Source organism: Dendrobates tinctorius, unplaced genomic scaffold (assembly GCF_039654945.1).
Source record: "Dendrobates tinctorius isolate UK_male_01 unplaced genomic scaffold, ASM3965494v1 ptg000341l, whole genome shotgun sequence".
Lineage (NCBI taxonomy): Eukaryota > Metazoa > Chordata > Amphibia > Anura > Dendrobatidae > Dendrobates > Dendrobates tinctorius.
In genome coordinates this window covers 1,970,929-1,997,140 of record NW_027362007.1, presented here as the reverse complement: position 1 = coordinate 1,997,140, position 26,212 = coordinate 1,970,929, and the positions used below count along the sequence as shown (strand labels likewise).

Genomic DNA, 26,212 nt, shown 5'->3' with positions numbered 1-26,212 from the left:
CTGTATGGTAGTATATGGGTACTGTATGGTAATAGTATCTGGGCACTGTATGGTAGTATATGGGTACTGTATGGTAATAGTGTCTGAGCACTGTATGGTAGTATATGGGTACTGTATGGTAATAGTATCTGGGCACTGTATGGTAGAATATGGGTACTGTATGGTAATAGTATCTGGGCACTGTATGGTAGTATATGGGTACTGTATGGTAATAGAATCTGGGCACTGTATGGTAGCATATGGGTACTGTATGGTAATAGTATCTGGGCACTGTATGGTAGTATAGGGGTACAGTATGGTAATAGTATCTGGGCACTGTATGGTAGTATAGGAGTACTGTTTGGTAATAGTATCTGGGCACTGTATGGTAGTATATGGGTACTGTATGGTAATAGAATCTGGGCACTGTATGGTAGTATATGGGTACTGTATGGTAATAGTATCTGGGCACTGTATGGTTGTATATGAGTACTGTATGGTAATAGTATCTGAGCACTGTATGGTAGTATATGGGTACTGTATGGTAATAGTATCTAGGCACTGTATGGTAGTATAGGAGTACTGTATGGTAATAGTATCTGAGCACTGTGTGATAGCATATGGGTACTGTATCGTAATAGTATCTGGGCACTGTATGGTAGTATAGGGGTACTGCATGGTAATAGTATCTGGGCACTGTATGGTAGTATAGGAGTACTGTATCGTAATAGTATCTGAGCACTGTGTGATAGCATATGGGTACTGCATCGTAATAGTATCTGGGCACTGTATGGTAGTATAGGGGTACTGCATGGTAATAGTATCTGGGCACTGTATGGTAGTATAGGAGTACTGTATCGTAATAGTATCTGGGCACTGTATGGTAGTATATGGGTACTGTATCGTAATAGTATCTGGGCACTGTATGGTAGTATAGGGGTACTGCATGGTAATAGTATCTGGGCACTGTATGGTAGTATAGGAGTACTGTATCGTAATAGTATCTGAGCACTGTATGATAGCATATGGGTATTGTATGGTAATATTATCTGGCCACTGTATGGTAGCATATGAGTACTATATGGTAATAGTATCTGGGCACTGTATGGTAGTATATGGGTACTGCATGGTAATAGTATTTGGGCACTGTAGGGTAGCATATGAGTACTATATGGTAATAGTATGTGGGCACTGTATGGTAGTATATGGGTACTGTATGGTAATAGTGTCTGGGCACTGTATGGTAGTATATGGGTACTGTATGGTAATAGTATCTGGGCACTGTATGGTAGCATATGGGTACTGTATGGTAATAGTATCTGGGCACTGTATGGTAGTATATGGGTACTATATGGTAATAGTATCTGAGCACTGTATGGTAGTATATGGGTACTATATGGTAATAGTATCTGAGCACTGTATGGTAGTATAGGGGTACTGTATGGTAATAGTATCTGGGCACTGTATGGTAGTATATGGGTACTGTATGGTAATAGTATCTGGGCACTGTATGGTAGTATATGGCTACTGTATGGTAATAGTATCTGGGCACTGTATGGTAGTATATGAGTACTGTATGGTAATAGTATCTGAGCACTGTATGGTAGTATAGGAGTACTGTATGGTAATAGTATCTGTGAACTGTATGGTAGTATAGGGGTACAGTATGGTAATAGTATCTGGGCACTGTATGGTAGTATAGGAGTACTGTATGGTAATAGTATCTGGGCACTGTATGGTAGTATATGAGTACTGTATGGTAATAGTATCTGGGCACTGTATGGTAGCATATGGGTACTGTATGGTAATAGTATCTGGGCACTGTATGGTAGTATAGGGGTACAGTATGGTAATAGTATCTGGGCACTGTATGGTAGTATAGGAGTACTGTATGGTAATAGTATCTGGGCACTGTATGGTAGCATATGGGTACTGTATGGTAATAGAATCTGGGCACTGTATGGTAGTATATGGGTACTGTATGGTAATAGTATCTGGGCACTGTATGGTTGTATATGAGTACTGTATGGTAATAGTATCTGGGCACTGTATGGTAGCATATGGGTACTGTATGGTAATAGTATCTGGGCACTGTATGGTAGTATAGGGGTACTGTATGGTAATAGTATCTGGGCACTGTATGGTAGTATAGGAGTGCTGTATGGTAATAGTATCTGGGCACTGTATGGTAGTATATGGGTACTGTATGGTAATAGAATCTGGGCACTGTATGGTAGTATATGGGTACTGTATGGTAAGAGTATCTGGGCACTGTATGGTAGTATATGAGTACTGTATTGTAATAGTATCTGGGCACTGTATGGTAGTATAGGAGTGCTGTATGGTAATAGAATCTGGGCACTGTATGGTAGTATATGAGTACTGTATGGTAATAGTATCTGGGCACTGTATGGTAGTATATGAGTACTGTATTGTAATAGTATCTGGGCACTGTATGGTAGCATATGGGTACTGTATGGTAATAGTATCTGGGCACTGTATGGTAGTATAGGGGTACTGTATGGTAATAGTATCTGGGCACTGTATAGTAGTATAGGAGTACTGTATGGTAATAGTATCTGGGCACTGTATGGTAGTATATGGGTACTGTATGGTAATAGAATCTGGGCACTGTATGGTAGTATATGGGTACTGTATGGTAATAGTATCTGGGCACTGTATGGTAGCATATGGGTACTGTATGGTAATAGTATCTGGGCACTGTATGGTAGTATATGGGTACTGTATGGTAATAGTATCTGGGCACTGTATGGTAGTATAGGAGTACTGTATGGTAATAGTATCTGGGCACTGTATGGTAGTATATGAGTACTGTATGGTAATAGTATCTGGGCACTGTATGGTAGTATATGGGTACTGTATGGTAATAGTATCTGGGCACTGTATGGTAGTATATGGGTACTGTATGGTAATAGTATCTGGGCACTGTATGGTAGTATATGAGTACTGTATGGTAATAGTATCTGAGCACTGTATGGTACTATATGGGTACTGTATGGTAATAGTATCTGGGCACTGTATGGTAGTACAGGAGTACTGTATGGTAATAGTATCTGGGCACTGTATGGTAGCATATGAGTACTGTATGGTAATAGTATCTGGGCACTGTATGGTAGCATATGGGTACTGTATGGTAATAGTATCTGGGCACTGTATGGTAGTATAGGGGTACAGTATGGTAATAGTATCTGGGCACTGTATGGTAGTATAGGAGTACTGTATGGTAATAGTATCTGGGCACTGTATGGTAGCATATGGGTACTGTATGGTAATAGAATCTGGGCACTGTATGGTAGTATATGGGTACTGTATGGTAATAGTATCTGGGCACTGTATGGTTGTATATGAGTACTGTATGGTAATAGTATCTGGGCACTGTATGGTAGCATATGGGTACTGTATGGTAATAGTATCTGGGCACTGTATGGTAGTATAGGGGTACTGTATGGTAATAGTATCTGGGCACTGTATGGTAGTATAGGAGTGCTGTATGGTAATAGTATCTGGGCACTGTATGGTAGTATATGGGTACTGTATGGTAATAGAATCTGGGCACTGTATGGTAGTATATGGGTACTGTATGGTAAGAGTATCTGGGCACTGTATGGTAGTATATGAGTACTGTATTGTAATAGTATCTGGGCACTGTATGGTAGCATATGGGTACTGTATGGTAATAGTATCTGGGCACTGTATGGTAGTATATAGGTACTGTATGGTAATAGTATCTGGGCACTGTATGGTAGTATAGGGGTACTGTATGGTAATAGTATCTGGGCACTGTATGGTAGTATAGGAGTACTGTATGGTAATAGTATCTGGGCACTGTATGGTAGTATATGGGTACTGTATGGTAATAGAATCTGGGCACTGTATGGTAGTATATGGGTACTGTATGGTAATAGTATCTGGGCACTGTATTGTAGTATAGGGGTACTGTTTGGTAATAGTATCTGGGCACTGTATGGTAGTATATGGGTACTGTATGGTAATAGTATCTGGACACTGTATGATAGTATATGGGTACTGTATGGTAATAGTATCTGGGCACTGTATGGTAGTATATGGGTACTGTATGGTAATAGTATCTGGACATTGTATGGTAGTATATGGGTACTGTAAGGTAATAGTATCTGATCACTGTATGGTAGTATATGGGTACTGTATGGTAATATTATCTGGGCACTGTATGGTAGCATATGAGTACTATATGGTAATAGTATCTGTGCACTGTATGGTAGCATATGGGTACTGTATGGTAATAGTATCTGTGCACTGTATGGTAGTATATGGGTACTGTATGGTAATAGTATCTGGGCACTGTATGTTGTATATGGGTACTGTACGGTAATAGTATCTGGGCACTGTATGGTAGTTTATGGGTACTTTATGGTAATAGTATCCGGGCACTGTATGGTAGTATATGGGTACTGTATGGTAATAGTATCTGGGCACTGTATGGTAGTATATGGGTACTGTACGGTAATAGTATCTGGGCACTGTATGTTGTATATGGGTACTGTATGGTAATAGTATCTGGGCACTGTATGGTAGTATATGAGTACTGTATGGTAATAGTATCTGGGCACTGTATGGTAGTATATGAGTACTGTATGGTAATAGTATCTGGGCGCTGTACTGGACATAGTATAATAAATATCCATCCTGCGATCTCCATCTTTCCCCCTTGGTGTTAAAATATCATTGCTGAGGAGTTTGTGCTCTTGCAAAAGGAGTAAAATAAATCCTAGCACTGCCGATCTTAATCAGCACATGCAGATGACGACCAAGGACTAACAATAGGACTGAATTTGACACCTGGATTCATGACTCATTACATGGACACAGTTCACACCTCCACAAGAAGGTCTTCAGATCCCTAATAGAACACTTGGTCGTCATCTGCATGTGTAACAAAAACCTTAATTTGATTTCCTTGGCCTGTCTCTAGCTAGCATCACCTCATGTCCTGTTATAATTCCTATTTAAATGTTGCGGTCTCTTCTCAGTAATTCACTTGTAATCTAGCCTGATGAAGGGGCCTTCTGAGCCCTGAAAGCTTGCAAATATAATTTCTCTGGTTAGCCAATAAAGGTATCACACCTTGAATACTTTTCTCAATTTTTTGGGGGACATAAGTATTTACATCATTTTACTCTCAGATGTCATATACTATGTGTTAGACAGGTCAAAAGATGGAATATTATATTGTACGACATCAAGTAAGAGGAGAGGCATCTTCATTGTGAACGGAAAATAGAAATTGGAACTTGCTAGAATGTGCTAATAAAATGTCAGAATAAGTTACCTGCTGGAGAAGAAGCATTTTACTAGGAGGACAATGAGGAGGCCAAGACAAATCAACGCCGCTACTCCACAGTTGATAAGAGTAAAATACACTTCACAGATGAGTAGAACATAGTGACATTCACTATAGTAAGAATATCTATAGGCAACAATGACACAACCTGCAAAAAGCACAGAAATAACAAAGTCAGAATATTTATAAAAAGTTATCAAATACTTAGACCAAGGGTGGGGATCCTCAGGTCCGCGGGCCATTTAGGGCACTTGATGAGCTTTTATCCGGCCCCCGAAGTGATTCCTGGGGACCGCAGTACTTGGGCCGGCAGCTGTATTTTGATGGCTGCCATCCCATTCATTTCTTCTTGCTCAGTGATCATGCACAGAGTGTGTTCACTACTGACACATGCAATGAAAGTTCACGTCCTGACACCAGTGTCAGCATCAGGACGGACTTTGTGGGCACAGTTAGCACACAATTTGTACGGCCCATGGAGGATGGTATACATATCCTAATGGCCCTTGTCAGAAAAGAGGTTCCCCACCCCAGACAATATATAGGTAACGCAACATCAGAGCATGGCGTCCCTGAGTGATATTCTACATATAATGACACATACACAAAACTCTAGTAAGGCTCTGGGTCAAAGAAAAATGTCAATATGGGGGATCATTTTTTCAAGCTGGTGTTATAAAGTATTCTAATTTACTGAGATAATGACTTTTGGGTTTTCATTGGCTGTAAGCCATAATAATCAACATTACCAGAAATAAACCCGTGACATAGATCACTCTGTGTGTAATGGCTATATAGAATAGAGGAGAGTCACTTTTTATATTGAAGAACTGGAATAAATTAACTCTTTGATGATATTCTAATATTGTGAGAAGCACCTCTGCTACATCTAGATGGCAGGCTGCTTTGTTGCTTGATGCGACTATACAGCCTGCCATTCAGCAGAGATACTGAGCACCAAGTGCTACCGCTGCTCAGTATCGCTTGGTGAACTCCTATGAAAGATTTCACGCAAGCAGTGCCTTGAGAAAGATCCTGGGAGTTTATTGTGAGAAACTGAGCAAAAAATATGTACTTTTAGTCCATCAATTTCTTATTTTCACAAGGGTAACAGGAGAAAATGAACTCCAAAATGTTTTGTACATTTTATACTGAGCATGCCACTACCCCATATGTGAGGGAATACTACTGTTTGGGCGCACGGCAGGTCTCGGAAGGGAAGGAGCACCGTTTGACCTTTTGAAGGCAAAAACAGCTGGAATCGAGAGCAGACGCCATGTCGCGTTTGGAGAGCCCGTGATATGTCTAGACAGTGGAAACCCCTCAATTTTCGAAACTAGAACCCTTAAGGAACTTATCTAGATGTGCCATGAACACCTTGAAACCCCAGGTGCTTCACAGAAGTTTATAAATTAGAGCTGTGAAAGTAAAGTAAAAAAAAATCACATTTTATCCACAAAAATGTACATTTTTTCATATTCAAAAGTGTAACAAGAGAAAGTGGTCCAAGAAATTTGTAATGCAATTTCTGCTGAGTACGCCGACAGCCCATATGTTGAGGAAAACCACTGGTGCATGGCAGGGCTTGGAAAGGAGGAAGTGACGTTTTGGAATGCAAACTTTGATGGAATGATCTACTGGTGTCATGTTGTGTTTGGAGAGCCCCTGATGTGCCTAAACAGTAGAAAAAAACATAGGTGACCTCAATTTGGAAACTGCACCCCTCAAGGACTTTATCCAGGGGTACAGTGAGCATTTTGAACCCACAGGTACTACACAGAATTTGATAACATTAGGTAGTCATATTGAACATTTTCATTTTTTTTTCATTGTTTTAGCCCCAAATTTGTAATTTTCACAATGGATAATAGGAGAAAATGGACCCCATAATTTGTTGTGCAATTTGTCCCAAATGCGACTATAACCCATATGGGGTCAAAAACTTCTGCTTGGGTACATGGCAGGGCTATTTGCCTGGGAGAGATTGTGAATGCTATGTCGCATGTGAAAACAGCAGAAGCACCCAACAAGTAACCTCATTTTGGAAACTAGACCCCTCAAGGAATTTATCTAGCGATGTATTGAGTATTTTGAACCCATAGGTACCTCACAGAATTTTATGACATTGAGATGTGGAAATATGAAATTTTAGTTGTAAAAATTTAATTTTTGTATTTGCTGCAAATTTGTCAGGCACGCAAGGGTTAAAAGGGTTAATAGGTGACACTAGACCCCAGAATTTATTGCACAATTTCTGCCCCATATGTTGTCAGAAATTCCTGTTAGGCCACATGTCATGGCTGAGAAGGAAGGAGCGCTATTTGGCTTTTGGAGCACAGATTTTGCTAGAATAGTTTGCAAACGACATTTGCAAAGCCCCGAAGGTGCCAGAACAGCAGAAAAAAACCCAAAAGTGACCCCATTACAGAAACTGCACCTCTCAATGAATTCATCTACAGCTACAATGACCATTTTGTAACATCCACGCCGTGCTCTATTCAGGAGAATTTCAAATCTTCCAGTCTAGTACCCATACATTGTGTACAGTGTAGAGACCCCATAATATATTGTGTCCCCATACAGTGTAGAGCCCCCATACATTGTGCCCCCATACAGTGTAGAGCCCCCATATATTGTAGCACCCCATACATTGTGCCCCCACATAGTGTAGAGCCACTATATATTGTAGCACCCCATACATTGTGCCCCCATACAGTGTAGAGTCCCCATATATTGTGCCCCCATACAGTGTAGAGCCCCCATATATTGTAGCGCCCCCATATATTGTGCCCCCATACAGTGTAGAGCCCCCATATATTGTGCCCCCATGCAGTGTAGAGCCCCCATATACTGTAGCGCCCCCATATATTGTGCCCCCATACAGTGTAGAGCCCCTATATATTGTAGCACCCCATACATTGTGCCCCAGTACAGTGTAGAGCCCCCATATATTGTATCGCCCCATACATTGTGCCCCCATACAGTGTAGAGCCCCCATATATTGTGCCCCCATACAGTGTAGAGCCCCCATACAGTGTAGAGCCCCCATACAGTGTAGAGCCCAATATATTGTGTCCCATACAGTGTAGCGTCACATTGTGCCCAGCTTGTGCTTCTGGCGATACGCACCCGTAAACTAAGTGCCTTCTCTCCATTACAATAATGCCAAACATGTGGTTTAGGCACAGTGGGGCTCAGGAGGGGGGCATTTAGATTTTGGGGCGCAAAATTCACTGGATTTTATTTGAAGGGGTGGGAGCCATGTCTCTTTTCCAGAGTCTTTGTTGTTCCAGTAACATAGTAACCCCCTATAGTTCCAGTGACAGATGACGGACCTGATTGGGGGCTGGTTTTTGCGTGGGATAAATTAGGGGGGTTTGTAACGTTTTGGGGTACATAATATTATTCAAACGCTTCCAGAATAAGGCTGGATCACATTCTTGTGTTCTACGCTGAGCACTTATCTCGGGGTTGCGATTCAGATGAAACCCTCGAGGGAACCATCCACCATGAGGCAGATGGAGACACTTCTTACTCCATTTAACGTCTGCTCAGGTGGTCTCCAAATTTTTAGGCATGCACGGATCTGTGGTCGCCCACACTTGTGCGCTAAAAGACGCCTAAAATGATGGGACACTGCTGAGACTCTGTCCTGGGCCCTGTATTGTTCAACATCTTTATCAACGATTTAGATGAAGGAATTGAGGGTAAACTGATTAAATTTGCTGATGACACAAAGCTAGGAGGGATAGCTAATACTAGAGAAGAGAGAGAGAGGATTCAAAAAGATTTAAATAAACTGGAGAAGTGGGCAGCAACTAACAGAATGGTTTTTAACAGGGAGAAATGCAAAGTACTACATCTGGGCAATAAAAATGGAAAAAGCATATATAGAATGGGAGGAATAGGGCTAAGTGACAGCACATGTGAAAAAGACTTGGGTATACTAATAGATCACAGACTGAATATGAGTCAACAGTGTGATGCAGCAGCAAAAAAGGCAAATGCAATTCTAGGATGTATTAACAGAAGCATACAGTCTAGATCACGTGAAGTCATTATTTCCCTCTACTCCTCTTTGGTCAGACCTCATCTGGAATATTGTGTCCAGTTTTGGGCACCACATTTTAAAAAAGACATCAACAAACTGGAGCAAGTTCAGAAAAGAGCGACCAGAATGGTGACCGGTCTGCAAACCCTGTCTTATGAGGAAAGGTTGCAGGATTTGGGAATGTTTAGTTTGCAAAAGAGAAGACTGAGAGGAGACTTAATAGCTGTCTACAAATATCTAAAGGGCTGTCACATTGTAGAAGGATCAACTTTATTCTCATTTGCACAAGGAAAGACTAGAAGCAATGGGATGAAACTGAATGGGAGGAGACACAGATTAGATATTAGAAAAAACTTTTTGACAGTTAGAGTGATCAATGAGTGGAACAGGCTGCCACGAGAAGTGGTGAGTTCTCCTTCAATGGAAGTCTTCAAACAGAGGCTGGACAGACATCTGACTGGGATGATTTAGCGAATCCTGCTTTGAGCAGGGGGTTGGACCAGATGGCCCAGGAGGTCCCTTCCAACTCTACGATTCTATGATTCTATGATTCTATGATTCAGTCCAAAGTGACTCCATCTGCCTCATAAGTGAGTGGTTCTGTCTGGGGTTTTGCATGAATTGCGGTTTTGGGGAATTTACACGGAAATCCCAACGCAAGCGCTCAGCGCAGAGGGCAGGATAAATATGAGCCGACCCTTATTTCAAGTTTTGGGAGATAGAATGAACAAATAGACAGCAGTGCAAGAATAGTTCTTATATTTATTTTTGCACTGTTCACCGTGCAGTATAAGTGATGAGGTGACTTTATTCTTTGGGTTGGCGCGATTACAGCGATACCAAGTTTATATAGTTTATTTTAGGTTTTGCTGCTGTCACATAATAAAAATGTTTTTTTTATAATTTTTTTTTTTTTGGTCGCCATATTCTGAGAACTGTAACTTTTTAATTTTTCGGCAAACAGTTGCAGATTTTTTTGGTGCCTGTTTGTGGTACATAATATTTTTTGACCGCTTTTTATTTAAATTTTTCAGATGCAGAATGAACAAAAACCAGCAATTCAGTTATTGTTTTTATTCTATTTTTTTTTTGCGCCGTTCACCGTGCAGTAAAAGTGATAAGACCGATTTGTTTGTTGGGTCGGTACGATTACAGCAATACCAGATTTATAGTTTTTTTTATGACTTGCTACTTTTACCCACTAAAAACAATATTTTAGTGGTTTGGCGTTTTCATTTATATCATATTTTTTCACATGACTTTTTGATCACTTTTTATTCACTTTTTTGTGAGTCACTATGATGAAAAGTGACATTTTTGGCATGTTTTTTTTATTATTTTTATTACGGCATTTGCCAAACAGAATAAATATTGTGCCAATTTTATAAAGGTGGGTCATTACGGATGCGGTGACTCCAATTATGTGTTCTTTTTTTTGTTTATTATTGTTTTATTAGAAATGCTGTGTTTTGAGTGGCAAAAGGCATTTTAGTGATTTGTGTGCGCTATTTTGTTTTTTAAACTTTTACCTTTTTTTTACACTTTTTCACTGTGGGACATGTATAATTTTTACTTTGATCACTGGTTTCATACACTGTTGTACTCATATACAGAAGTGCATGTGAGCAGTCAGTGTCTCACTGACACTCACTGACTCACCCTGTGAGACCCAGATTATTGCTGGATCTCATAAGCTACCGTACCCTGGGGTCATCACATGACCTCAGGGTACCATGGCAATGCCCCAAATTGGTGGCGCTATTCTCTTATTCCTCAGCGCCGTTAAAAAGTGACGCTGAGGAATAAGTACCCTTAATGACCGCCGTTAAAAGGCATATCGGCAGTCACTAAGGGGTTAACTGAAAGAATGACATAGATTCCTTTAATTAATCTAAATTATGCCATACTTATTACGTCATCACTCATTCCACTGAAGCCACGGTCTCCTAAAATAAAACTAAAATAAAAAAACAGCCCTATCCCTCACCTGTCCGTCGTTCTGTCCCACATAGTAATCCATGTGTAAGATGCCCAAGTGAAGTAGTAGTGGGCGAGCTTCTGTTCCCATTCGCTTTGGCATCCTACAGACATCTCGTTTTCAGTCCCGGTGTGCTGCTGTGTGTGAGGGGCATCACACTTGCTTTAGGGCTGCAGACCTCTTCTTCTTCTGAGTCCAGGAATTCCTCTTCTGGAACCAGGACAGCAATAAATCCAGGAGACATGAGGTTCATAAAAACAACCAAACGTTTACTTGGTGAATAGCAGTATTTACAGGCAGATGTAGAGGATAAGACCCAATGGGTTGTCATCTTTGCCACAGGTACCGGATACAACTTCAACCCTGGTTCTCGGTATAGGTAGAATGTCCCTCTCACTGGCTTCTCTAGTCCTAGGGAGTCTTCACCACTAGCAGTATATTCAGATTGCAATACCTTCCACCCCATGTAGTCTGAGTTCATCTTTCCCAGTAGCTTCACAAGCTGAGTGTCATGCTGCTGCAGTGCAGTATAGCGCAACCTCCACCAGGGGGTGCTGGTGAGGGAGGAGATGTTGCACACAGCGTTAGCAACACTGAGCAGCAGCACAAGCAGCAACAGGTGGCGAAAGAGTGGTCAGATGTGCCGAGTCAGAAACAGTCAGGAGCAGAAGTACCAGAGGTCACAGCAATACACGTGGTCAGAAACAAGCCAGGGGATCAGCAATGGTCGGAAGCGGATAAGACAAAGACAAAAGACAGAAACAGGTCCGAATGAAAGCCGAGTCAAAACCAGGGAGTCAACAAACTTACAGGGAAACACTGAGTGAGGACAGACAGAAGGAAAAAACAGACACGGGGCAAGTCAGGGATCATAGCAGGACAAATCAGGATATACCAGAGTTAGATACACAAGCCAAAGGCAGAACTGTAGCTGACACCGCCTGCAGGATGCAGCGGAGCTAAATAGCAAACCAGACCTAGGCCTGCTACTTCACGCACTGCTACGCACACACTGACTGGCCCTGTCACTTCCTGGACTTTTATACCATCTCTCAGTCCCCCCTCCCAAACCGCGCCGGCCACCACCATTAACCCTAGAAACACAAACTTGAGAGCAGAAACCATATTCTTAATCCATCACACCCTAAACCAAGTGGTAAGGGGGGCAATAATAACTCAGGACACTCTCACAATACATAACCACACAAGGAGAAGAAGAAGAGCACAAAAAGTTCCAGATAAAAATAGTATAATTTATAAAAAAAAACCACATAGAACAAAACAATCTAATATATAAAGCTCAATGTGTGTATGTATGTCCGGTATAGGCATCCGCACTGTCGCAGCTACAGCCACAAAATTTTGCACAGTCACACGTCTGGACCCTGAGGGCGTCATAGGCTATGTTGTGAGGCGAAATTTTAACCCCGCACGTTCCAATTCACCAAACAATTTTGCCCCTATCTACATAATGGGGAAAAAGTGAAAGGAAAAGTGTTGGAGGCAAATTGACAGCTGCCAGATGTGAACAAGGGGGACGTAAAGAATGAGAGCGATGGCGCCAAAGAGTATATACCGTACAGTTACTAAGGTGGGGCCCTGACAAGGGATACTCACCACGCATGGGGATATGAACACACACACACAAAATGCGCCACACACTACCACGTGCTTCACCACATATACCACTCTCAGCACACATTTCACCACACATACACCAACCTTGTCACATAAAAGTCGAAACACAAAAGTCGCCACTCTAAACTCGCCACGCTGTCCCAGAGCTGTTGATAAGATGGAAAATGAGCTGTGATTGGTCGCTATCAGCAACAGTTTTCTTTATAGACAGTTGTGGTAACTGAGGCCGATTATTCTTATCATTTCTATGGTGTTATCGTCCTTCTGTAAAGCTGGAAATAACACAATTTATTACCGTGCCAACACAGACCACCCTCTGACACAGACTGCAGGGGGGGAGCCCAATATCACACAGGATAGGATTAGATACATGGCTCAGCAGTCAGTATCACACAGGAGAGGATTAGATACACAGCTCAGCAATCAGTATCACACAGGATAGGATTAGATACACGGCTCAGCAGTCAGTATCACACAGGATAGGATTAGATACACGGCTCAGCAGACAGTATCACACAGGATAGGATTAGATACACAGCTCAGCAATCAGTATCACACAGGAGAGGATTAGATACACGGCTCAGCAGTCAGTATCACACAGGATAGGATTAGATACACGGCTCAGCAGTCAGTATCACACAGGAGAGGATTAGATACATGGCTCAGCAGTCAGTATCACACAGGAGAGGATTATATACACAGCTCAGCAGTCAGTATCACACAGGAGAGGATTAGATACATGGCTCAGCAGTCAGTATCACACAGGAGAGGATTAGATACATGGCTCAGCAGTCAGTATCACACAGGAGAGGATTAGATACACAGCTCAGCAGTCAATATCACACAGGAGAGGATTAGATACACGGCTCAGCAGACAGTATCACACAGGAGAGGATTAGATACACGGCTCAGCAGTCAGTATCACACAGGAGAGGATTAGATACACAGCTCAGCAGACAGTATCACACAGAATAGGATTAGATACACAGCTCAGCAATCAGTATCACACAGGATAGGATTTGATACATGGCTCAGCAGTCAGTATCACACAGGATAGGATTAGATACACAGCTCAGCAGACAGTATCACACAGGATAGGATTAGATACATGGCTCAGCAGTCAGTATCACACAGGAGAGGATTAGATACATGGCTCAGCAGACAGTATCACACAGAATAGGATTAGATACACGGCTCAGCAGTCAGTATCACACAGGAGAGGATTAGATACATGACTCAGCAGAAAGTATCACACAGGATAGGATTAGATACATGGCTCAGCAGACAGTATCCACAGGATAAGATTAGATACATGGCTCAGCAGACAGTATCACACAGAATAGGATTAGATACACGGCTCAGCAGTCAGTATCACACAGGATAGGATTAGATACACGGCTCAGCAGACAGTATCACCCAGGATAGTAGAGTTGAGCGACTTTTGGTTTTTTAGGGTCGCGTTTCGTTTCGTGAAACCCGACTTTTCCAAAAGTCGGGTCGAGCAAGATCGTCCGATTATAGGGAAAAGTCGGGGTCGTCCCGAAACACGAAACCCAATGTAAGTCAATGGGGAATAAAAGTCGGCAGTGAGAGGAGGACAGGAAACACACCTACAGTGCCCATTTGAATGCCAAAAGCATCAATTCTTCTTACTTAAGCTTGTCAACCTTAATTAACTTCATAATACATGTTACGCACTGAAAAATGGGGGTTATTTGGCTAAAGTTGTGGGGGGGGGGCTGGCTGCAGGTTTTCATGTGCCCTGGGCGAAAGAGCGCCCCTTTAACACATACCACAACTCATCATGCTCCGATACGGCAGAGAAATAGCGGTATAGTACAATGAAAAATACTTCACTTTTTACATCTCATGACGAGGCCCATCTATTTCAGGGGTGGCCCACTCGTTGGCGACGGCACTGGCACAGGGCCCCTGATAGTACGGTGGTGTGTCTGACGGCGGGTGGGCCGAACCTGCACTTTCATCTGCAGCTTCCTCTTTGTCACCGTGTAAGATGGAACTGTATATGGGAAGGGTAACCTGAGTTTCATCAGGGTCAGATTCAGGCCGTGTAGCGTGCGAGGGGAATGTAGTGGTCTGGGTCAATGTACCAGCAGATTCATCGAGCAGTGGCTGGGCATCAGTGCACTTGTGTCGCCCCCAGGAGTACGGTCGCCACAGTGGCATTACCTTCCTCCTAGGGAGTGTGATGTCATGCTTGGGAGCAACGAAGGATCTCTCTAGCAGGTTAACTGATTGGGCGGCGTTATTCCCATGAGTCATGACCCTCCAAACAGCGTTCATGAAGGCAAAGTGTTTGTTTTACGTGGGCAGTATGGTTGCAAAGCTGAACCTTAAAGGAATGTTCAGAAGGGCACCACCAGGAGTGGAGCCTACGGTTTAATTCGACTCCACCTGGGAAACCTCAACCATGCAAGCTACAGAACAGATGCACACATTGCAAGCTTAATTCCGTTAACGAACGAGACTCCGTCATGCCCCGCGGTCCGAGTCCGGCTTACTAGAGGGACACGTGAGGCTCTGGCACATGAGATTGGCCAATAACTGGTGTGTCATGCCCTTACATGTCCGTGGCTGCATGTGCGCTACACTGAAAAGGCCAGCGTTTGTCGCTTACAGGTGCAGATAACCCGCTGAACAACGTTAGTGATGGGGATCTGTGATTACAATTATTACCCGCGAACGATGATTTCCCAGTAAGTGCAGGTCAACCGCAGTTCCGGAATTAGGCCTAACCGTCATTCCTGAAAAAATGAAAAACTTACGTGTGCAAACCACAGGTGCTGTAGCTTGCTTAACAGCTCGCCAGCCGTTCTCAGGCCCAGTATGGATTACACGTGATTGCACAAAGGTGAGAAAGGGTACCGTATCCCCAGATAACATGTATGGATAGCATAGTGTACACATTCAAAATATATGTCTATACAGCAGGAGGCAGGCTCAGACGGTGTCAGGCCCAGTATGGATTGCACGTGATTGCACAAAGGTGAGAAAGGGTACCGTATCCCCGGATAACATGTATGGATAGCGTACACATTCAAAATATATGTCTATACATCAGGAGGCAGGCTCAAACGGTGTCAGGCCCAGTATGGATTTGACGGCCCAGACTACACAGCGGAGGAGCAGGGAGAGGTAAAGATTGCAAATGCTGGGGCCCTGCCCAAGCAAGGGGGGCCCACTCGTGGGCGTCGGTACTGGCACTGGGCCCCTCATAGTACGGCGGTGTGTCTGACGGCGGGTGTGCACCACCACCGTCAGAGACACTTGATTGCACTATGAGGGACCCTGTGCCAGTGCCCGCGCCCAAGAGTCGGCCTACCCACCTGTCCAGGGCAACGGCACTCGCACGGTGTCATGCGCTAGGTGGTGACCCCGGCCATGGGGGGGGGAGGCAGCACAGTTAGGGAGTTTTAGAAAGTGGCATATGTTGATGTTGGACATTCAGCTGATGCAAAAGGTGAAATAGGTCAAGTCCCAGGAAGAGGTGGACCAAAGCAAGCCATTTTTCTGTCACCCTATGTTTCATCAGGGGAAGGTGGGACAAAATCCTTGGAAACCCATGCGTGGTTCATTTTAATGAAGGTTAGATCATCCACATTTTGGGTTGACAGACGGGTCCTTTTTTCTGTCAGGATTGATCCAGCTGCACTGAAGACTCTTTCCGATAGCACACTTGCAGCAGGGCAAGCGAGCTCCTGTAAGGCATATTGGGCCAATTCAGGCCAGGTGTCCAGTTTAGCGGCCCAATAGTCAAAGAGGAATGACCTGTGTGGGAGAACATTGATATGGGAGGAAAAGTAGTTTGTAACCATAGTTGACAACTGCTGTCTCCTGTCACTTTCCATTGATGCAGTATTACCAGATGTGTGAGCGGTACTTGAAAAATCAGTCCACAACATTGTCATGAAACCCCTGTCTCCAACGCCACTTCTGCTGTGTGCACCACGAACACCTCTGCCAAGCTGACCCCGGCCCGTACGGCTCGTGTGAGAACCATCACCGCTGCTGTGTGCTGGGAATGCCTCAAGCAACCGATTTACCAGAGTTGCTTGTTTATTAGCCAATATTAGGTCAAGGTTCTCGTGTGGCATGATGTTTTGTAATTTGCCTTTATAGCGTGGATCCAGGATTCTGGCCAACCAGTAGTCGTCATCGTTCATCATTTTGGCAATGCGGGGGTCCCTTTTTAGGATCTGCAAGGCATAATCTGACATGTGGGCCAATGTTCCCGGTGTCAATGATGCACTGCGAGTGCTGGTTGGAGGAGCACTTTCTGGCAAATCCACATCCCTCCAGTCACGCACAAACCCTGTACCAGACCTTGCCACGCCAACATTTTCACTTGCCCCACGAGATGCATCCTCCTCCCCTAAGTAATCATCCCCATCATCCTCCTCCTCCTCCTCCTCCTCTTCTTCCTCCACCTCGTCCAGGAGAGGTCCCTGAGCAGACAATGGCTGAATGTCATCAAGGATTCCCTCCTCCTCTTCCTCCTCATCAACATTGGCTGCAGACGCCTGCTCCTTAAGGTGCGTCAAAGTTTGCATGAGCAGACGCATAAGTGGGATGCTCATGCTTAGGATGGCGTCATCTGCACTTACCAGCCGTGTGCATTCCTCAAAACACTGAAGGACTTTACAAAGGTCTTTCAGCTTCGACCACTGCACACCGGTCAACTCCATGTCTGCTCTCAAAGTGCCTGGCTGTGTATCCTCCCACAAATGCATTATGGCCTTCCTCTGCTCGCACAGCCGCTCCACCATGTGCAGGGTGGAGTTCCACCTTGTTGCAATGTCGATAATGAGGCGGTGGTTGGGAAGGTGGAGCAATCGCTGCAGCTTCTGCATACGAACGGAGTGTACAGGCGACCGGCGGATGTGCGCGCACAGTCTTCGCACCTTCTGGAGCAGGGCTGTTAACTCCGGATAATTTTTGAGGAAGCACTGCACCACCAGGTTCAAGGTGTGAGCCAAGCAAGGTATGTGTCTGAGTTTTGAAAGGGCTATGGCTGCCACAAAATTACGGCCGTTATCACTAACTACCTTGCCTGCCTCAAGATGTACACTGCCCAGCCATGACTCAGTTTGTCGCTGAAAGTACTCGGCCAGCACCTCGGCGGTGTGCCTGTCGCCCAAACACATCATCTGCAACACAGCCTGCTGACGCTTTCCACTAGCTGCTCGATAGGGGGACACATCGTGTGCAACAGTGGCAGCTGCAGATGGAGTGCTCGTACGACTGCGCTCTGTGGACGAGCTTTCGCTTCTGGAGGAGGAGGAGGAGGAGGAGGGTCGAACGCCTACAGCCAACTGTTTACTATACCGTGGGCTAGGCAGCACTGTCCCACCACCGCTGTCCCCTGTGGACCCTGCATCCACCACATTAACCCAGTGCGCAGTGATGGACACGTAACGGCCCTGGCCATGGCGACTGGACCATGCATCAGTTGTGAGGTGCACCTTTCCGCTCACTGACTGCTTGAGTGCATGGACAATGCGGTCTTTCACATGATGGTGGAGGGCTGGGATGGCTTTGCGAGAGAAGTGGCGACTGGGTAGGTCATAGCGTGGTACTGCATAGGTCATGAGTTTGCGGAAAGCTGCGCTTTCCACCAACCGAAAGGGCATCATCTCAAACGAGATTAGTTTGGCAATGTGGGCGTTCAAACCCAGTGTACGCGGATGAGAGACTGAGTACTTTCTTGACCTACTCATAGTGTCTGGGAGGGTGAGCTGGACTTGAGAGGTGCATATGGTGGAAGTAGCGGTGGACAGGGCGGACTGAGAGAGGGTTGATGATGGTGATGGAGTTGGTGTTCTTTCTGATGGCCTATAATCAGTCTTTCGTTGATATAACAGTGGGATTCCCTGACTGCTGTGGCCTTGCAACGACACCTCAACATTTGCTGCTGTGCTAACCAGTGGGCTTACAGTGGGGGAAACAATGTAGCGTTGCTGACTACCTTCGTTGTGATCAGTTGCACATGTGGCACTTGAGGTTTGGTGTTGTGTCCACGCTTGCAAGTGCATGCTGGTTAAATGTCTAAGCATGCAACTGGTATTCAAATTTTTCAGATTTTTCCCTCGGCTAAAGGTCTTTGCGCACTTCTTACAGATAACCTTGGCCTGATCATGAGGATTTTGTTCAAAAAAGTGCCACACTGCACTCTTCCTACTTTGGCAGACATTTTGTGGCCTAGCACGCTGTGATGTTTTGACCCTCTGGACAAGCTGTCCAGCAACTCTTTTGATTTTTGGAACCTGTCTTTGGAGTGCTCTGGGCCTGCCGGATAACAGCTGTTGCGATGTCGATGTCTGCTGTGGATGCTCCTCATCTGAGCTATTGGAAGCAGCACCCTCTTCCCACAATGGATGCCAATCTGGGTCAACAACTGGGTCATCCATCACCTCCTCTTCAATGTCATGTGCACCTTCCTCTGTGTCACCGTGTATGGTGGTATAGTGTGCGGGAAGGGGCACCTGAGTCTCATCAGGGTCAGAATCTGGCTCTGTACACTGCGAGGACAATGTAGTGCTCTGAGTGAATGTACCAGCAGAATCATCCATCAGCGGCTGTGCATCAGTGCACTCCATGTCAGATTCATCTTGGCCTGGGTAATTCACCATTTCACTTGATAATCCAGGCATGGTATGTGAAAACAGCTCCATGGAGTAATCAGTAGTATGGCCTGCGTCATCCTTCAATCTTGGTTGGGGTGAAGGACACAAGGAAAGGTGTGGTTCATGAACATGAGCCTCCAATGACGACTCAGTGCTTTTACTTTTTACAACTGAAGAAGAGGAGGCGATAGAGCTGGAGGCTGAGTCAGCAATGTAAGACAAAACTTTTTCCTGACGCTCTGGCTTTAAAAGCGGTTTGCCAACTCTTAGAAAACTAAGCCTTCGAAGCCTTATGGAGCCAGACGATGACGCAGGCTCAACACCTCCTGCATTCGGTCCTATTTTGCTCTTGCCACTACCATCAGATCCACCACCAACACCATCATTACCAGCTGGCAACCCCCGCCCAATTCCACGGCCTCTTCCACCAGCCTTCTTCATTTTTGGTAAAAATGTAGACAAAATCCAACAAACTATATAGTAATGTAAAACAAGGTACAAGCTGTCTATAGGACAGGGGAGATTTTGAATTTCTTCTCACACTAGTGGACACTGGACACTTTTGGATTGTGTGAGGCCCAATGAATATCTGAGCGCTATGTGACAGGCTCGATGGCACTGCTGTGAACAAAATGACTAGAGGATAAGTGAGATTTTGAATTTCTTCTCACACTAGTGGACACTGGACACTTTTGGATTGTGTGAGGCCCAATGAATATCTGAGCGCTATGTGACAGGCTCGATGGCACTGCTGTGAGCAAAGTGACTAGAGGATAAGTGAGATTTTGAATTTCTTCTCACACTAGTGGACACTGGACACTTTTGGATTGTGTGAGGCCCAATGAATATCTGAGCGCTATGTGACAGGCTCGATGGCACAGCTGTGACCAAAGTGACTAGAGGATAAGTGAGATTTTGAATTTCAGCAGACACTTGTGGACACTGGACACTTTTGGATTGTGTGAGGCCCAATGAATATCTGAGCACTATGTGACAGGCTCGATGGCACTGCTGTGACCAAAGTGACTAGAGGATAAGTGAGATTTTGAATTTCTTCTCACACTAGTGGACACTGGACACTTTTGGATTGTGTGAGGCCCAATGAATATCTGAGCGCTATGTGACAGGCTCGATGGCACTGCTGTGAGCAAAGTGACTAGAGGATAAGTGAGATTTTGAATTTCTTCTCACACTAGTGGACACTGGACACTTTTGGATTGTGTGAGGCCCAATGAATATCTGAGCGCTATGTGACAGGCTCGGTGGCGCAGCTGTGACCAAAGTGACTAGAGGATAAGTGAGATTTTGAATTTCAGCAGACACTTGTGGACACTGGACACTTTTGGATTGTTTGAGGCCCAATGAATATCTGAGCGCTATGTGACAGGCTCGATGGCACTGCTGTGACCAAAGTGACTAGAGGATAAGTGAGATTTTGAATTTCTTCTCACACTAGTGGACACTGGACACTTTTGGATTGTGTGAGGCCCAATGAATATCTGAGCACTATGTGACAGGCTCGATGGCACTGCTGTGAGCAAAGTGACTAGAGGATAAGTGAGATTTTGAATTTCTTCTCACACTAGTGGACACTGGACACTTTTGGATTGTGTGAGGCCCAATGAATATCTGAGCGCTATGTGACAGGCTCGATGGCACATCTGTGACCAAAGTGACTAGAGGATAAGGGAGATTTTGAATTTCTGCAGACACTTGTGGACACTGGACACTTTTAGATTGTGTGAGGCCCACTGAATATCTGAGCGCTATGTCACAGGCTCGATGGCACAGCTGTGACCAAAGTGACTAGAGGATAAGGGAGATTTTGAATTTCTGCAGACACTTGTGGACACTGGACACTTTTGGATTGTGTGAGACCCAATGAATATCTGAGCGCTATGTGACAGGCTCGATGGCACAGCTGTGACCAAAGTGACTAGAGGATAAGGGAGATTTTGAATTTCTGCAGACACTTGTGGACACTGGACACTTTTGGATTGTGTGAGACCCAATGAATATCTGAGCGCTATGTGACAGGCTCGATGGCACAGCTGTGACCAAAGTGACTAGAGGATAAGTGAGATTTTGAATTTCTTCTCACACTAGTGGACATTGGACACTTTTGGATTGTGTGAGGCCCAATGAATATCTGAGCGCTATGTGACAGGCTCGATGGCACTGCTGTGAGCAAAGTGACTAGAGGATAAGTGAGATTTTGAATTTCTTCTCACACTAGTGGACACTGGACACTTTTGGATTGTGTGAGGCCCAATGAATATCTGAGCGCTATGTGACAGGCTCGATGGCACAGCTGTGACCAAAGTGACTAGAGGATAAGGGAGATTTTGAATTTCTGCAGACACTTGTGGACACTGGACACTTTTGGATTGTGTGAGGCCCACTGAATATCTGAGCGCTATGTCACAGGCTCGATGGCACAGCTGTGACCAAAGTGACTAGAGGATAAGGGAGATTTTGAATTTCTGCAGACACTTGTGGACACTGGACACTTTTGGATTGTGTGAGGCCCACTGATATCTGAGCGCTCTGTCACAGGCTCGATGGCACTGCTGTGACCAAAGTGACTAGAGGATAAGGGAGATTGGGTTGCTTTTAAAAAAGCAGTTTGCAGAGCAGTGGGTAAACAGCAATGCCAGCCTGTCAGGAAGCCTTAAAAGGCAGCCCAACAACCAACACCACTGATACACCACAATATAGCCTCCCCTTGCACGGCACACACAGTGACTGGTGTGTTGTGCAGGCCAAATCGCTAGCAGCAGAAGCAGTTTTTTTGTCTTCTTCCCTGCCTAACGCTCTCCCTACAGAATCAGCAGCAACCTCTCCCTATACTGAGATCGGCAGAAGTAAGATGGCGGTCGGCGTGCACGCCCTTTTATACCCTGTGACGCCCACCAAAGCAAGCCAATCACTTGCATGCCCTTCTGAAAGATGGTGGTGACCCGTGCCTATGTCATCACGTTGCCCACAGTGTCCGTGGATCCTGATTGGCTGAAAAAGAGCGCAAAACAAACTTTTGAAACGCGACTTTGGCGCGTAAGTCGCCGACCTCGTGGCCGACCTCATCCTAGGGTCGGGTTTCGTTTCATGAAACCCGACTTTGCCAAAAGTCGGCGACTTTTGAAATTTTTCGACCCGTTTCGCTCATCTCTACAGGATAGGATTAGATACACGGCTCAGCAGACAGTATCGCACAGGATAGGATTAGATACACAGCTCAGCAGTCAGTATCACACAGGATAGGAATAGATACACGTCTCAGCAGTCAGTATCACACAGGATAGGATTAGATACACGGTTTTTCTGTGCAATATAATCATTATAATTTGTTATAACTAACCACAGTTGGTTACTCTGCCCAGGTAACGCCAGGCTCTTCAGCTAGTATAAAATAATAACAATCAATTAGAAGACAAAGTTGAATAGTTAATATGACAGGTGTAACACACAGGGTCCACCTTTGGGGCTGCATACACTGAGTCCTAAAGTGGAGATCATGGGTAAGGGCAAGCTTTGGTGCCCTTAGAGATATTTTCGCTCCCTTTAAGAGACATACACCATCTTTTCTAACTTTTTGTACTTGACCTGTTGTTGACTGTACCGCTCAGTGTCTTAATTGCTCAACATTTCTTACATGTTTAGTTATTTTTTGACATTTACCTCAGATTATTGAGCACTAGGCACTGAGTGCTATTGTCTTCTTTCAAACTTATCTCTATATGGGACTATTTACTCATCTGTTGCACTTGCACGTTCCTCAATCTGACGCCATATTTTGCTCCCCACCTGTAATGTAGTTTAAGGCATGATTTTGCTGGAACCTTCCCGAATTTTCCATTCTATGAGAAAGCTGCTTGCCACATAGCTGCAGCCCCCCTCCTTTTGTTTCTCCCTCCTTAGCAGCTGTGTGTGTGCTGGTCTGCCTGCATCTGAAACAGGACACCAGCCATTTCCTGTGAAGCTAGGAATGTTAGTTAAGCTGGAGTTTTCATGCTGAAAATACCTGATGTCCGGGGATGTGTGGCTGGCTGCCCATCCCCCCTAGCACATGGCTTGCCTAAGGACAATTGAGCAACTGTAAGTGTACTTTCTGCTTTCATTACTGTTAGTTTATATTTGCCTTGTACATATTTAATGTCTCAACTTTGTAACAACTTTTTTATCTATGTAATCTCTGCCCTCCTTTTTTGGGAATAAATCATAAAATTATCAATTTGTCTCCATGCTCTAAGAAACGAACTTCAGCGCCTTTAGATAATCGCTACTAATTTGGGGGTTTGCTACGGACCCTCTTAATTAACTTATTGATTAAGTAAATCGTAGCTGGTGGCAGCGAAATGTGATTTGGGCCCGGGGTACAGCTGGCTGTGACGGAAAGGGATTTGATAAGCTAATTGGGTGGCTGCGGCCAAAGCACTGATAACTCCCTCACTGCAGCGTGCCTGGTGGCCAGACCTCATTGAAGCAGCCGGCCGGCGACCAATTATCCCAGGTGTAGTTCCCTGACTGACCTGAGGGTAAAGGGGGGCACCGGAGAGCTGCGAGTTCCAAAGTGGAACTGAGAAAGTGGGATATCCATAAATCCCCACAGTTCTTGGAAGGTTGTTAGCAGTGGTGGGGCATCCAAAATAACCCCCTGCGATAAATGGTTAGGGCAAGATTAGCTTTCTGTATATTTTTGTCACATGGTGCCAGCGGCGGGATAACTAAGATAAGCCCCCACTGTGCCTGTGATAGCCGTGTGCTGGCAGTGCGTCACATACCTCCGTCCGCTGACATACCCGTGTAAGTGATGGGATTGTGACACCCCCTTATACTAAAATACCGGTGGACCCTGTGTGTTACACCTATGATATCAACTATTCAACTTTGTCTTCTAATTGATTGCTATTTTATATTGTTTTGTTCTATCTCGTGTGTGTGCATTGAAATGGCATCTCGCGCATGCGCAGTATGCTTTGCCCAACTGCGGGCAAAGACAAAAAACTACAGCGCATGTGCGAGATACCATTTCAATGCACACACGCTCCTCTCCTCGCAAATAGCGCTCTACCTGCTGATTCTAGCTAGCTCACTCGCAGGAGGACACAATCGCTGGATGTGGGGCGCTCTGGAGTGTAAGGCTATGTTCACACTGGGCGTTTTACTTATGCATTTTTTATGCAAATTTTCAGCTGCATTTTACAGTACTAGCAAAGTCTATGAAATTTCAGAAATCTCATGCATGCAGCTTGGTTTCTTTCTCAGCAGGATTTTGTGCTTTGCTGCATTCTTTTTACAGAATGGAGCAGGTCACTTCTTTCAACTTTTTTCAAGCGTTTTTCACCCATTGAAAGTAATGGGTGAAAATCTGCACCAAAAACACAGGCATCAGGTTTTGCTGTGTTTTTTTGTGCCAAAACCTGATTAAATAGAATAAGATTTTTTTTTTGCACTAAACTTTATCAGCATGCACAAGAGACAAATGTAGCATGACAAAACTGCAAGAAAAAAAAGTAACAAAAACACAGCAAAACCTGCATTTTTGCAGCAGCTGCTTTCCTGCCAAGGGATCAGGTTTCGCTGCAGAAAAAAAAACTGCAAAAATGACTAGTGTGAACATTGCTTAACTGGTCTTCATAGGGGCGTGGCCTGAAGGTTAGATGGGCGTGGTCTAATGATGAAGGGGCATGACCTGGAGCTAGAGGGGATGTGGTTGCTGCTTCTCATTACAGTGCAGGATGGGTAGATCCCAGCCGTGGCAGCGGGGCAGAATCTCAAAATCGGGACTGTCCCGGGAACGGTGAGGCGCTATGGTAGATAATCGATTGGTAATAGGGTGAAATGGTCAGAGCAGTAGCATATAACCGGGTGGAAATCGTATTGTCTTACCTGCAATATGGAAACCTATGGATATAATTCCAGCCGTAATGGCGGCATATTTGGTCTTCTTTGTGTGAAATTTTTTGAAATTATAAACTGCTGATAATAACGAAATCAGAGCCAAACCCTGAAGTATCACATTGTAAGGAAGATATGGCATTCCGGGGCATCGATAGAAATATACACTCGCTGAAAGAAAAAAAGTAATTTCATATTGATTTTTGGAAATGTTTAATACACTAATTCTCCTATCCTATTTAGCTCACTGTGTCAGAAGTCAGACAGGGGGACGGTTATAGAAGGGGCTCATCCTCATGTCGGGGTCTGTCAATATGAACAGCAGCATGTATAACATATATTATATACTCTACTGACACCAAAGGGAAATGTAAAGGAAGATTGTGGCACAATGCAAAGGAAGAGAGCACAGAATACAATGTTAACCACTTACATGCTGAAGAGAAAATCGACTGCGGCATCTAAGAGGTTTTAGCAAGGTATTCTCATCCAAGACAGTCCCCACACAATACAAAAAATGTTATAGCAAGAACAGGCCTCACGAATGCCCACAGGTGGCTAATTTATGGCAAATTCTTCGCGGCTTTTCACAGAAAGCTGATAATCATAATATAGAGAAAAATTTCATAGTTATTATTATATTAATGATCAGAGGATGGAATGGTCTCATCACATCTGCGCTC

The 26,212-nt window shown here is 44.4% G+C and overlaps 1 long non-coding RNA gene across 1 annotated transcript in view; it reads right to left on the bottom strand.

Moving 5' to 3' along the window:
• LOC141074862 (uncharacterized) overlaps positions 1 to 23,618 on the bottom strand; it is a 34,964-nt gene extending 11,346 nt beyond the window's left edge. The window contains exons 1-2 of the long non-coding RNA XR_012227228.1: positions 23,436 to 23,618; positions 5,309 to 5,468 (exon numbers count right to left, since the gene is read on the bottom strand). This is a non-coding gene — a long non-coding RNA (uncharacterized lncRNA). The remainder of the gene's footprint in view (positions 1 to 5,308; positions 5,469 to 23,435) is intronic.
• Between the last annotated feature and the right edge of the window lie 2,594 nt (positions 23,619 to 26,212).